At 39.3% G+C, this 13,326-nt stretch overlaps 1 protein-coding gene across 2 annotated transcripts in view; it reads left to right on the top strand.

Moving 5' to 3' along the window:
- The window catches only part of CSMD1 (CUB and Sushi multiple domains 1), a 2,071,408-nt gene that overhangs the window by 1,006,445 nt on the left and 1,051,637 nt on the right, over positions 1-13,326 (top strand). The window lies entirely within an intron of this gene.

Raw genomic sequence — 13,326 nt, 5'->3', positions numbered from 1 at the left:
CACATCTTAGGCCAATGTATGTATAAAATTAACCACAGGTTGGTCAGTTCTCTGGTGTGTACCCTAGTAGAGACAAAGGAAAACAAGATCTAATGAAGTACCGCCTGTTTAAGAGTTGATGGTCGTGATTGCAAGAACAGTATCGTTTGTGTCCATAAGTGCAATTTGAGAGACTTAAAAGCATAGCATAGATGTTTAAGGCCTTAATTTCTATCTTGAATTAAGTCATCTGTTGCATGTTAAATTGTGTTATTGTTTTTATTATTTTAAATCTGAACACTTTAAAACTGCTTCAGTTATCTGTTTTAGATCTTGAAATATGACTAAACAAGAATAGGTATGTTGAAACTCAGGCAGACACAGAGGAAATGTTGGCCATTTATGAGTAGGAAGAGGGGAATGTGGAATGAGTGATTGTGACCATGTCGACAGGTTACACTTTGCATTTTAGTATGAAGGCTACCGGACAAACATGTCAAACATGAAACATATTGTAGATATGAGCACCTGTTTTAAACCGATTATTGGAATTGAATTGAGTTGTACTTTGTTTTCCAAATCAGAAGGCTCGATGCTGATGATTCCTATTCATGGAGAAGTCCTTTCCTGGTTGATTTTATTGTGCTTGTTTTAAATGTTATTTCACGTAGGAGGGAGGAAGAAACCAAACAAATTCTACCTAGATTGTCTTTGTTTTCAATTTTTTTCATGCTGAACAACACTTTTAGATTAGCCAGGACCAATCTGCTTAATGTATGTTGTATAATTTTAACTTTAAACTCTCAGGAATTTGTTTAAATTATTACCTATCTCGCTATGTCTAACATTAGAGTTGATGGAAACAAAAGCTGAGCCGAGAGCCGGATAACCTAAGTTATACCACAGGTCCCACCAGAAGCAATCCTTATGACTTCAGACAAGTCGATTTGTAAAAAGAGAGGCTGTGCAAAAAAAAAAAAATCTTAAAAATGAATTTATTAAGCATCTCTTTAGGACGTATTCTCTGCTAATCATTTAAAGATATTCAAGTGATCTCACCTCTTCCTAGCTTTAAAATTATTGTGGTTTTCAGAAAATAATTGAAGTATAAAATATATAGGGACTGATTCTCAGAATTTATATGCTTAATGTTAAAGGTCTTATTTTTAGGACAGTCCAGAAGTATTGGGCATTGACTGCACACCTTGCTGGTAAGATGTCAGGTTGGGAGAGAGGTAGAAGCAAGTGAGGCCGATTTGTTAGTGATTCTAGAACCTATGATCAGTGGCAGCTTTTGCCAAAGAAACTTAGTTTGTGTCAGAAAGTACAGATCATGAGTGTGATGAGAAGCGTGTTCTGAAAAGTTGATGGGACCACTGTAGTACTTTATGGCAACAATTGATCATCCTTGTCATAGAGAGTCTCAGCACAGATAGCCAGAGAGACTACCACTGTCTTCTTGGTGCCTGGATCCAGGCTGGAAGACATCTTCTACATCACTGGAATCTCTCTCGGTATTTGCTAGGGAAGTTGGTGGGAAAGTTATCAGTGGGAACTATGATCCTGTGTGCCTTCATGTCTAATAAACTCTGTTGCCTGTTAGCTTAGCTGCTCTCTTCAAATAGCCATGATTAGCCGGGGATAGAGTTGTATTTATACTTGTATTCTTGGGATGACTTATATTGTCCTGTTTGCTTGGCACAAAAGCCCTGTGGGGTCATTATTCTTACTATTATCTACTATTGTCTCTTTATTATTGTAGATTTAAAAATAAAACTGAGATATGCAGAGGACAAGAGATGGCAAAGCTGATGGAGCCCTTGGCAGAGCTCGGGTTCAAGGTCTCTGACTCCAGGGCATTTTCTTCTCTCTCTGTATAGCCCCTCAATCAGTGTAGTCCAGGTCTGAGCTTCAGTGCCCTGTCAGAGAAGTACAGTTTCTCTGTTTCAGGACTACAGGCTGGATCATAAAGCCTTGAACAGGTAACTGTCGGGGTAAAGATGGAAAAGCAATTTAGCATATGTGCTGCATCAACAGAGTGTTTTGTGTGTATGTGTAACACTTAATGTTTATCATAATAGTCAAAAGAAGTATGTTGACACAGCCACAAGGACTACGTTTAAGTGGAACTCTCAGCTTTCAATGACTCTTCAGTGGAGGCTGAAAAGCAAAAGATGGTACTCCTAAATAACTATGGAAACCTACAGGAGCACATTTAAAACATAAAACAGAATAATTTGAAGTACCCTTTTAAGGCCTATACAAATGCATAATATGATTTATCTTAAAAAGGCTATTATTTTAGAGTAATTTTACAGTGACAGTCTCTGAAATATTTCATGACTCAAATTGGTATATTTAAAAGGTTTCCCCATTCCCGAATTGCATGGACAGGGATGGGGAGCATTGTGGGTGCTGCGACCTCTTCCCAAGTACAGGGTCATTCCATAGAGCCAGGAGGGTGGTGCGAGTGACTGTGAGTGGAGTGAGGGCAGATACACATATGATTTTCCAATAATCTATTTTTTAAAAAGGACACATAAGCAAGGGCACTCTAAGAAGAAGCTACTTGGAAAATTGTTAAGAACAATAATAGGATTAGCCTTATTTTCATTTAATTTGGAGTGAAATTACCCACTCAGCTATGTTTTAAGTCAGGGTTGCCATGGCAGCAGTGGAGGCAGTCTAAATATAGGGAATGATGTCATGTGCCAAAATTATCAGTATATTAAACATACGGTGGGTTTGTAATTTAAGCCTCATAGGCTATAGGGACATTAGATGAAACTGACTTTTTTTTTTACTAGTCAGATTCTAATTTCATGCAGGTTGGCTTCCTATCAATCCCTTACTTTAATAGAGAGTTGCCATTTCGAGTTCACTTTATAGCATGGTCTAGTCATTATTTTTCTTGCAATTAGGAAGGATTTGTGTAGTGGTGAAACTAGCCAATTGTTCTTTTTTTTTCTGAAGAGATTTGATGGTGTAGCCTATAACTTGTAGTTCTAATAATATCAAGAAGAAAGAAAATTGATTTTATTTCTGAGTTCTCCCTCTATGGTTTCTAAATTAAGACATGATGGTTAACGGGATTAACGTTGTAGAATCTTGGCTGGGAACACTGAGGGAGCATTTACTCCCTTTAAAATATGAACTTATATAACAAAAGAACCAGGCTTCCATACCCTTCTGTGACAGGGAGTGTGTAGAGGATAGAGAAGGTAAGGAAAAAGAAAATAAAAATAAATGCATTGAGAATGTGTCCCAACACAAATATAAATGCATCGATTCTTAACTTCCATGACTGAGCTTCAGCTCCCTGAGACAGAGCCTGGAAGCCTCAGTGTGCCTTCCCAAGCTGTCCACAGCTACCCATTTGGCCCCATCCTGGCTTCCTCCCTGCCAGGCACACCCATCCCCTTCCAGTTTGCCCCTGTGAACCCATCCCTGTCTTTATGTTACTGGGCGTTTGCATCGCTGGTGCATTTGTTCAGCTGCACGTCTCCACGTGGAAATCGCCCACTGCCCATCTATTGTCGATCCCATTATCATAATGCTTAGAGGGGCATGCAGAGTACCTGGAAGAACACTACATAAATAATGCAAGTGAAACAAACGGGTTGTGTGATCTCCCTCCCTGGAAAACATCAGCCATAATAAATGCAAGAACATTTCTTCTGCTTTGGATTAGGGCTGCCTTATGACTTCAAGAGAAATATCTGTTACTTTATGATTTTTTAAGGTGTAAGCTCATTTTTCATGAACCAGTACAACTTGATCCTTTTGCCTACCTTGTGTATGGAAGTTTACAAGGGAAACTCTGGGGTGACAGTTTTGTAACCTTAGTTTATTTTGTTCCCGTCAAACCAGCACAATTTTACTATTAAATCAATCTAATCAGTGACTGGCTAAAGTTAAAACAAAACTTCAGGGAAATGGGGAAAGCTGAGTGAGTTTCAAAGAATGCTTGAATGGGTCAGTTAATGCTTCCAGTGTTTACCCAACTTGTCACTTAATTGATAATTGACTTGGTGTCTATTTAATTTCTAACCAGGGAGAATTGTAGAGGAACATGCTGAGTAACAGACTCCCTGAAATCAATCCTTCTCTCACCTGCCCCAAAATTAAAGGAAGGAGGCATTATCTTCTCCCTCCTCATGTTATTATTATTTTGAATTCATTCTACAGAAAATTTGCAGCACTAACACAGAGAGTTGCTGTATATCCTAAACCTAGCTTCCCTCACGTGAACATGTTACATAACCGTAGTGTAATTATTGGCACCAAGAAATTCATGTAGCAACAGTGCTGCTAACTCATTTTCAGACTCTGTTTGATTTCCTCTGCCTGTTCTACTGATGTCTTTTCTGGTCCAGGGCTCCAGCCAGGGACCCACAGAGCATTTGGTTTTGCCTCCTTGGCCCTGTCCAACTGTGGCCGTTTCCATCTTTCTTTGTTTCTATGAACTTGACCTATCCCATGTTAACAATTCAATCTTTTGGGAGAAAAATGGCTTTGGAAAAGCAATGACATCATTTATGAATATGGAGGAGACCATGCAGCAATGCTCCAGTACCACCAATTAAAATGGGCGATTTGTTTTTTGTGCTTTCCTTTAGAATTGTTTAATGTTGGTACTGGGTCTCCTTCTGTCACCCAGTCTGGAGTACAGTGGTGCTGTCATAGCTCACTGTAGCCTCAAACTCCTGGACTCAAGCCATCCTTCCACCTTAGCCTCCCTCGTATCTGGGACTACAGGTGCAGAACCCTGGCTAATTTTTTTTTAATTTTTTGTAGACACAGGGACTTACTATGTTGCCCAAGCTGGTCTCAAAATCATGGACTCAAGGAATTCTGCTGGCTCAGCCTCCCAAAGTGTGGGATTACAGGCATGAGCCACAACAGCCCGTCCCATATTTTCTATCTTCAATTTCGATTCAGTAATTTTATTTCACAAACCTGTTGTGAGCTGTGCACCTGAACACTTTTTTTTTTTGTTTTAACTTCAGCCAATCACTGATTAGATTGATTTAATAGTAAAATTGTGCTGGTTTAATGGGAACAAAATAAACTAAGATTATAAAACTGTCACCCCAGAGTTTCCCTTGTAAACTTGCATACTCCAGGTAGGCAAAAGGGTCAAGTTATGCTGGTTCATGAAAAATAGAGCTTAGAAGTGTTGTTTTTTAGAAGTGTTTAGTATAGCATAAATGGGAAATAAATATGAATGTAAATATATTTATATATCTAACAATAAAAATATAACATACGTACATACACACACATGTATATATATACACATTTCTCCTTTTCTTGAACCTCTACATACCAGCTGAAGGTCTAAGGATATAATTAACATGACATTGTAGGTCTATTCATAAACCCCTGTTTTAATTAAATTACCATTTCTTTGTTTTTTCAATAGTGTATTTTTTTGTAAAAAAACATTTACTATTAATAATCACTCAGTGTTTGTTATATAACAAGAAAATATAAACAATAGTTGCTGCTGCTACTTGGAGATACTACTATTCCCATTTTATAGATGAGAAAAATAGGCTTCAAAGTAGTTAAATATTCAACCATCCAGCAAGCAAAGAGGCAGGGTGGAGACTTGAAGAGAGACAGTCCCAAGGTATATTTCCTCCTCTTTTTAAAAAAGTTGAGACCACATTTCATTGCTAACTTCAAAACAGAAGATGGAAGCAGTGTGTGGGCACTCCACTCTCATCCTGGAATTTCTTCAGCAACCTTCTGCCTTAGTGCATACAGAGAAAGTGCCCTGCGACTTCTAATTTCTACTCAGCTCTGTTACTGTGTGGTGGAGTCATCACTAGCTACTCTTAAATGTTTCTTTCCAGCATTATTAACTAGACAGTAATGTAATCATCTTAGCATACTTGCTTGTTGAGCATTTTTCGGGGTGTAACATAATGATAGATATTCTCAGGCTTCTAAGAGGACACATGAATGACAAGCTGATGTTACCATGCAGCTGTCGCATAAAGATGTGACTAAACAGAGTTATATATGCAACCGTGGCGCACTGAAGTCTTAGGTAGGTGGAGAAAACTGGCCATCCCAGACTAGCCCACAACCTAGGTACCTCCACCCTGAAACTCAATAGGCAAATAATGCGAACTTTTTTCAATACCAGCTAATTCTACTGTACGGAGAATTTCTAACTTGATTGGTGGCTTTCTTTCACATGCCTTATCCTGGATATTTTTGTTTTCACCTGGGTGGATTAGGCACCCTCTCCACAATGTCTGCTGTGGGGGCCAATTGCCAGTCTCTACCTTTTCTCTCGGCTGGTGGCCAGGGATGAAGCCGCTGGGCAGAGAAGGAATTTCTGGGAAAGATGCTGCAGCCCCACAAGTGGAGTGAAGGAGGCAGGCTGTGTTTTAGAAGTTTTGGTCAGGTGTGTTTTTGCAAGACACATTTTCTCTCCTGTCCTTCTGAAAAGCATCATCTAGAGATGATGCTTTCAGCAGGCAGTGAAGGAAGGGTCTTTCACGTCAGAATGAACCTCCAGGAGCAAAGAAGGTGGCTCTCCGTGAAGGGGTAGCTGCACTCTCTGATTCACTACCAGGAGCGTATACCCTAGGAATTATTTCCTGCCCTCCCCTCTCCTTCCTCGTGAAAGGGATGGACTCACCAGAAGGTGCCCCTGCAACTCTGAGAAGCCATCGACTATCTTACTGCCTAGAATTAAGCCTGAATTTCAGATTTCTTCACAAATTCTAGAAATAGCATTCTAGAGCAATCCTTTAATTTGGGTTAAGTAAATACCAGAGTTTCAATAAAGTTAAAAAACTATTTCAAAGAATCCATATTTGAAATTTGGGACACTTTTCTAATTTATTGAATGGTGGTAGCTATGGATAAAATATAATATTTTACCCTAAGATTCCATAAAATTGTCCAGATTGAGGAGTAACAGAGAAAAAGAAAACATCCCTGGGCTCTAAAGATGGGACGAATAGGAAAAATATTTATCCCGGGAGAGAATTCCCGGTCTCCATCTTTACCATTCTTAGGGCAGAGATGAACTCTGCAGCTCTGGTGTAATATTTCTCTCATGTCAAATTTCTCCAAATTAACCTCATTTTATTGAAAAATACTTTTCCTATAAATTATTTAAGCTGTAGGCAATGAAGAAAGAAGTCTTATATGGATTAAAATTTATTTCATCAACTATGAAATACCTGTTTTTTGTAATCACACTTCTTTCTTTTTGTATGTGGCCCTTAATCCTGGAAACAATAAAAAAGTAAAACTAAATTAACGCTGTTAAATAAATTTCTCATTTAAAAACACTCTGCCTTCTAAAGGGCCATTGTGCCCACTCCATTTTAGTCATTCTCAAATAATGCTGCTTAACTCTCATTTATTCGTCAAATCAGCCAACTGGCACATCCTCGTGTTCCAATTGTAGATTTTGATATCTTCATTTAGAGTTTCTCTTGAAGCCATGAATATCTAATTTTTCTCTTTCTTCTGAAAGTTTGAGCAATTTCATGGAGGACTGGTTAGGAGAATAAGGTAATTTTGTGCAATCCAATACTCCTCCAAAAAATGTGACGTTTTGTTGCTTGGGTTCCTTCCTGTTGGCACATGCTATCCAAGCTTAATACATCCTGTAAATGAGTAGTGGCCTAGAACATAAGCGTTTCCCACCTATGACTTTAATAAATACAAGTATCTAAGTTCTTCTGATTCGAATCTCTTTAGAGTATCACAATATCGTTTCTTAATAAACATATACATCATAAACGCTTTAATATTTTTGAATTATAAATTTAAAATAGATGGCACCTGAGAAATCTCTTAATGCAATTCCTTTATTGTTTGGGGAAAAAAGAACTGCATCATAAATAGATCATGTGCTTTATCCTACCCTGAGGAGTGCTATTAGTTGGCTAGAAGAGAATCCAGGTTTTTTGTCTCTGTTACCACAACTCGTTCCAGCATGCTAAGAAGCCGCTCTTACCTAGCTTGGAGAGTATTGGGCAATGCCCTCTTTCGTTTTTTCATTACCTTTCTATCAGCAGGCAATAAAAGCATAGTTGCTAAGCCAAGATGACTGATTCAGACCTCGGTTTGAATGATACTTAGGCCATAGTCTTGGTTTTATGACTTCTGAGCTTGATGACATAGAGCAGGTTTGCTCTGGAAGTCCCAGATCACTGTCTGTAAAATGGAAGTGATTGCCACATCCCTCAGAGAGCTGCTAACTAGAGCAAATGAGCAGACGCTTTGAAAACCCTTACCACAATGCCTGCCCCACATAGCAATTTCTATAACTAGCTGCACGTTTAGTGCTGTAAGAAACAGTGCCATACAGAGTTCAGGTTTCTGCCCTACAATGAAAAAAAAAACTTTTTGAAATAGAATGTGTTTTGAAAAATGGTTTTTACCTGTATCTAGTTCTAAAAGTCTATGTTCAGCAAATAACCTTCAAATTTTTTGAGTTATAAAAGCTGTTAACTTCTCCACTCAACTTTTAAAACATTGATCTTACTTTGGTTATGAATTGTGTGACAAAAACAACAGTAATAATATCACTGTAAAGGAAAAAATAGGACCTAAATGATGACCCTTCCTTGTTGTTTGGAAATATAATTGACCATAATCAGCACTGTTTAACATTCAGGGCCGTTTTTGTATATGCCCGTCAACTTTGTGAATGAAAATCAAAATGCTATCCCAGTTTAGATCCTGTATATCACTTAGTAAAATGAAATGTGATAACAGTGGAATTTTGACTGAAGTACATATTTATCTATTAAACGTTCCTCTCCAGCTGACATGTGCACAGGACTCACTGGAGATCTTTTCGAAATGCAGGCCGTGATCTAGCAGTTCTGGAGTGAGTCCAGAGATTCTCTGTTTCTGACAATCGTTCAGCTCTGGTTGGTGCTGCTGTTTCGTGCTCCAGAACCGGAGTTGTGAGAGGTTAGGGTGTTTGTGAGTGGCGTACATATTTGACAAACACAGACCTAAAACCATAACTAATTATCATTCATAATAATTTCAGGTTTTCCTCCAAACTGAAAAACATTGCCGTAGTTATGCTATTTCAGAATTTGATGCAAGCTCTTTCGTCTCTGTTGAAATGCTGTGTGATGTTTATAATGGCCTGCTGGGAAAAGATGGAGATGATCCAGAGAGCCGAGGTTCAATATTGACTTTCAGATTTAGGATTCACAGACTCACCAGGGTCTTACTGCTTAGAGACTCTCATTTAGTTTTCTGAACCAGCCCAACTGCCCAGCCGATGACTGTGAATAAGAGGTGACATCAAAAGGGTATAAAAAAATCACAATATTTCAACAGCTTCCCTATGTTTTTAGGCACAGTAGTGTTTCCAAATCTATTAATAGCCGTGTGTTGAAAGTAAAATCATTTTGAGCTCTTTTCAACAAAATTGAGTTTAAAAGTTGAGCAGTTTCCTTTGTTGTGGATTTCTCAGTCCTTTGATGTGAGGCGATTCGGTGTGACTCTCAGAGATCAGGTAGAAGATGTTGCAATGTGCCAAACAGATTGGACCCTGAACCATTTCTTTTTGGCAGGCTGTCAATTAACATCTGGAACTATGGGTTTGCATAAGGCTATGCTTCTTGACATGGCGCAGAGACTGCTTTGGCCTGAGTCCTGTCAATATTTACATTCCATTTTGCACTTTATGCTGGTAATGACCTCGTTCCAACTTGCAGTTTCCTGATTTCAATCCATTTTCTCTGTCTGGGAACTCTCTCTTCTGCTCTATCAGCAAAGCCCTACTCATCCTTCACAGTTCTCAGAATTGGCCTTAGAGTGAGAGAAACGAGGAATTAAAAATGGTGTTCCTCCCCTTCGTAGCTACACCATTTGGGCTAGAGTCAGACTCCCAGATTTTTGGTTTCCTGACTATAAAAAGGAGATTAAAGATACTCATCTAGCTGGGTGAATATGAAAGTAAAAGTCAGAAACCTACTACTGTACCACGAACGGAGACAGACAACACCTGTATCCATTAGTCACTGTCATGCCATGTGTGATAAACAACTAATAAGCAATGCAGTTGCAAAGATGCTGTCGGTACTTGGAGGAGAAAGAAAGCACTGCTCAGTGAGGTCATCACAGAACATGTTACAGAAACACTGGGCTGTGTGTAGCCTCTGAGCATGGGAAGCATGTACACAGGAAGACTGCGTGCTGCTGTTGTGGGCACGGTGTGTGTAAAGAAAGAAGTGTATGTACTGGATTGCTTTCTCCCATAGAACTCGTATAGACGCTGTGTGTGTAAACACATTCCAGTATGATGGGAGAAAGCAACCCAATGTTTTCACAAAATGATAGAAATCACTTTAACATTTTGGATGCATGCGGTGGTTCACGTCTGTAATCCCAGCACTTTGGGAGGCTGAGGCAGGTGGATGATTTGATGTCAGGAGTTCAAGAGCAGCCTGAACTGCATGGTGAAATGCCCTGTATACTAAAAATACAAAAATTAGCTGGGCATGGTGGCGTGCACCTGCAATCCCAGCTACTTGGGAGGCGGAAGCAGGAGAATTGCTTGAACCTGGGAGCAGAGATTGCAGTGAGCGGAGATCGCGTCACTGCATTCCAGCCTGGGCAACAGGGTGAGACTCCATCTAAAAAAAAGAAAAAAGAAATCACTTAAACATTGTAAAAGCAGGCCTTTGAACGAAACTCAAACATGATGCATTTTCCATGGTAAAATGCTTGTAAAATGTTGACTCTGTCCCTCATATCTCATGGTGTAAGGAAAGCAGTACTTTAGGAAAATTATGATTATGTATGTTGCATGGCTTGGGAAAAAATAAATAATGAGAAAGTTGAAAGAATAAGACACTTATAATTTATAAGGGTCTGCAGATCATGGGAGTAGAAAAAGAAAGGAGAAGGAACTTGCTTTTGGTAGCCAGGGAAGTCAGTTGCTCAGCTTTGCACATGGCTATACCATGATATTTCAGATTTCACCTTGAACTGGAAATGTGTTCAACACTGAAATGTCCAGGGCCTGTGGCTAGGAAGGTTGGCTGGGGGTGTCTCAGTGCTCAGGGGTCTACATTTCAATGAACACCCTAGAAGCGTTTTCACTGAGCTTTTAGAAACATAGGGAAGGATTGTAGAGAGAATGTTGATGCCCTCAGCCAGGCGAGGGAAGTTATGAAGCTCTTCCTCCATCTGGTGTCTTTGCACCATCACAGGGCCCAGGGGCCGTTTAAAATAAAAGGGCTCTTTGGAGAGACTTTAAGGTGATACCTTCAAATGACCTGAGAAATCCTGTTCATCTGAACTTGTAGCTCCCAGATATGAACGAGATCCTTGATTTTTGGATGGGGTCTTCATATAATGAAGAGGAAAAGACAGGGCTTTGAGATAGCAAAGAGAAGCAGGGAAGTGGGTGGGGCCTGGCTTAAATGGGAGTCAGAGGACAGCCAGGGAAACTTTTAGGCTAGAATTAGAAAAAAAAAATTGAGTTATGCAAAATGGTTTGAAATGTTCAAAGTAAGAGTGCACGATGAATTGGGAAGAAAAATTATCTGATGCTCAGACAGACCTAGGGTACAGTCTCAGCACTGAAGAATGCTGTCTCACCCTGTCCAGTCTGGGCAACAGGGTGAGACTCCATCTCAAAAAAAAAAAAAAGAAAAAGAAATCACTTTAACGTTTTAAAGGCAAGCCTTTAAATCAAACTTCTTGAATCAAGTCGTTACTTGATTCTTGGAGGCTGTAATGAGAATTCTAGCATCAACCTAGCAAGCTTCTGCGAGTGCAACGGTTTTGCTGTGCAAGGATCTTCCTGTACAAGAAGGTGGCGCCCCTTCAAATAAAGTAAAACTGTTATTATTCCATAGTAGACCAATCCAGGGAGTAAAATGATGTGTTCGTTGTATCTGGCTCTTGAAACATTTGGGATGGAGCCTTTTGAGCGGTGATTATGTTCTAAAGTGTGTGAGTGTGCACGCCCAGGTGTGTTTGTGTGTGTGTGCACTTTAGACAAGAGGGTAGATGTATATTCATTTACTTTCTATGGAGGAAAGGAAAACAAAACAATGCAATCTGTAATCCTAATAAACGAAAACATATATGCCTGCTTTAAAAATAATTTATTATCTGCAAATGTGCTTTGTACATGGTGTGGGAATTTTGTAAAGCATGAAATGGGACTTGAATTTATAGCCCGTCAGTGCTTCTCAGATACCTTCTAATTTACCACAAACTGTGAGAAGGGACAAGGAAGGCTCAGCTGGCATCCATCACACCGTCTCCTGAAGTACAGGATCTATGGTATAATTTTTCATGACAAGTCCCCCCTAAGTAACATAAAAGCCACAGTGTTTTTGAAAGCTAAGAACATGAGCACAGTAATCAAAATGTGGTCAGAGCCACCTTACGAGATCCGTGATTTTCCCAGTATCGGAATAATAATAATAATCGATCTTTCCCAAGTCTTCACCAAATTCTAAAGTGTTATTTTTAAAGGCTTATATTGAACTACAATGAAGCTTGAAATAAAGTATTCATTTTATGGACATAGATTCAAACTTTCTCTTCATTTCTGGCTTTCTTCTTGCTCCTTTTTCTCTTCCATTCCCTCTAGTTTTTTGTGTGTGTGATCTCCCTTTACACTCACACACGCACACACCCACACACACACGCACAAATACACGCAAATATATATATATATATATATATACACTGAATCCTGAACGCGTAAATCATTCTGTTTTCATAAAACACAAGTAACAAGCCTTGGCATTTTGTTCAAATGAAACCCCTAGCTGTATTTTTTCTTACTTGAATTGAAGAATCCAAATATTGTACTTGGCTGTATATATATTTTTTAATATACCTAGACGAAAAATCAAAGTAGTGTACTTATTAGTGCTGGATTCAAAATGAGCTAGTCATTATTTAATGCCGCTTTACCTTGTAGAAACATATATCAATGTGTCTCTCTGTTTAGGTTTGTTATCTTAGAACCAAAAGGGCTCACCACTTTAGAATTGAAAAGTCTAAATAGGAAAACAGAGACTCATCATCTGTCGTCAGCGTTTTCTTTTGGCAGTGGATCAAAATTTGGCTCAGTAAACTCTGTGCGTGTGTGACATTTTATTGGGGACATCAATGTGACATTTGAAGTTAAGCTTGCCACTCGCTTTGCAGGATGGCTTCACTGTGCAGGTGGCGGGGTGCCAGCGCAGTCTGAGAGGTTCCTGACCTGAATTTTCTGCAATGTGCTCTAGAGCTGCAATTGACAGCCCCATCAGATCTGCCGTGTGCTCTAGAGCTGCAATTGACAGCCCCATCAGATCTGCAATGTGCTCTAGA

This window comes from Gorilla gorilla, chromosome 7 (genome assembly GCF_029281585.2).
Source record: "Gorilla gorilla gorilla isolate KB3781 chromosome 7, NHGRI_mGorGor1-v2.1_pri, whole genome shotgun sequence".
NCBI lineage: Eukaryota > Metazoa > Chordata > Mammalia > Primates > Hominidae > Gorilla > Gorilla gorilla.
The sequence above is the reverse complement of the archived record's forward strand: the minus strand, read 5'-3'. Positions and strand labels throughout refer to the sequence as shown.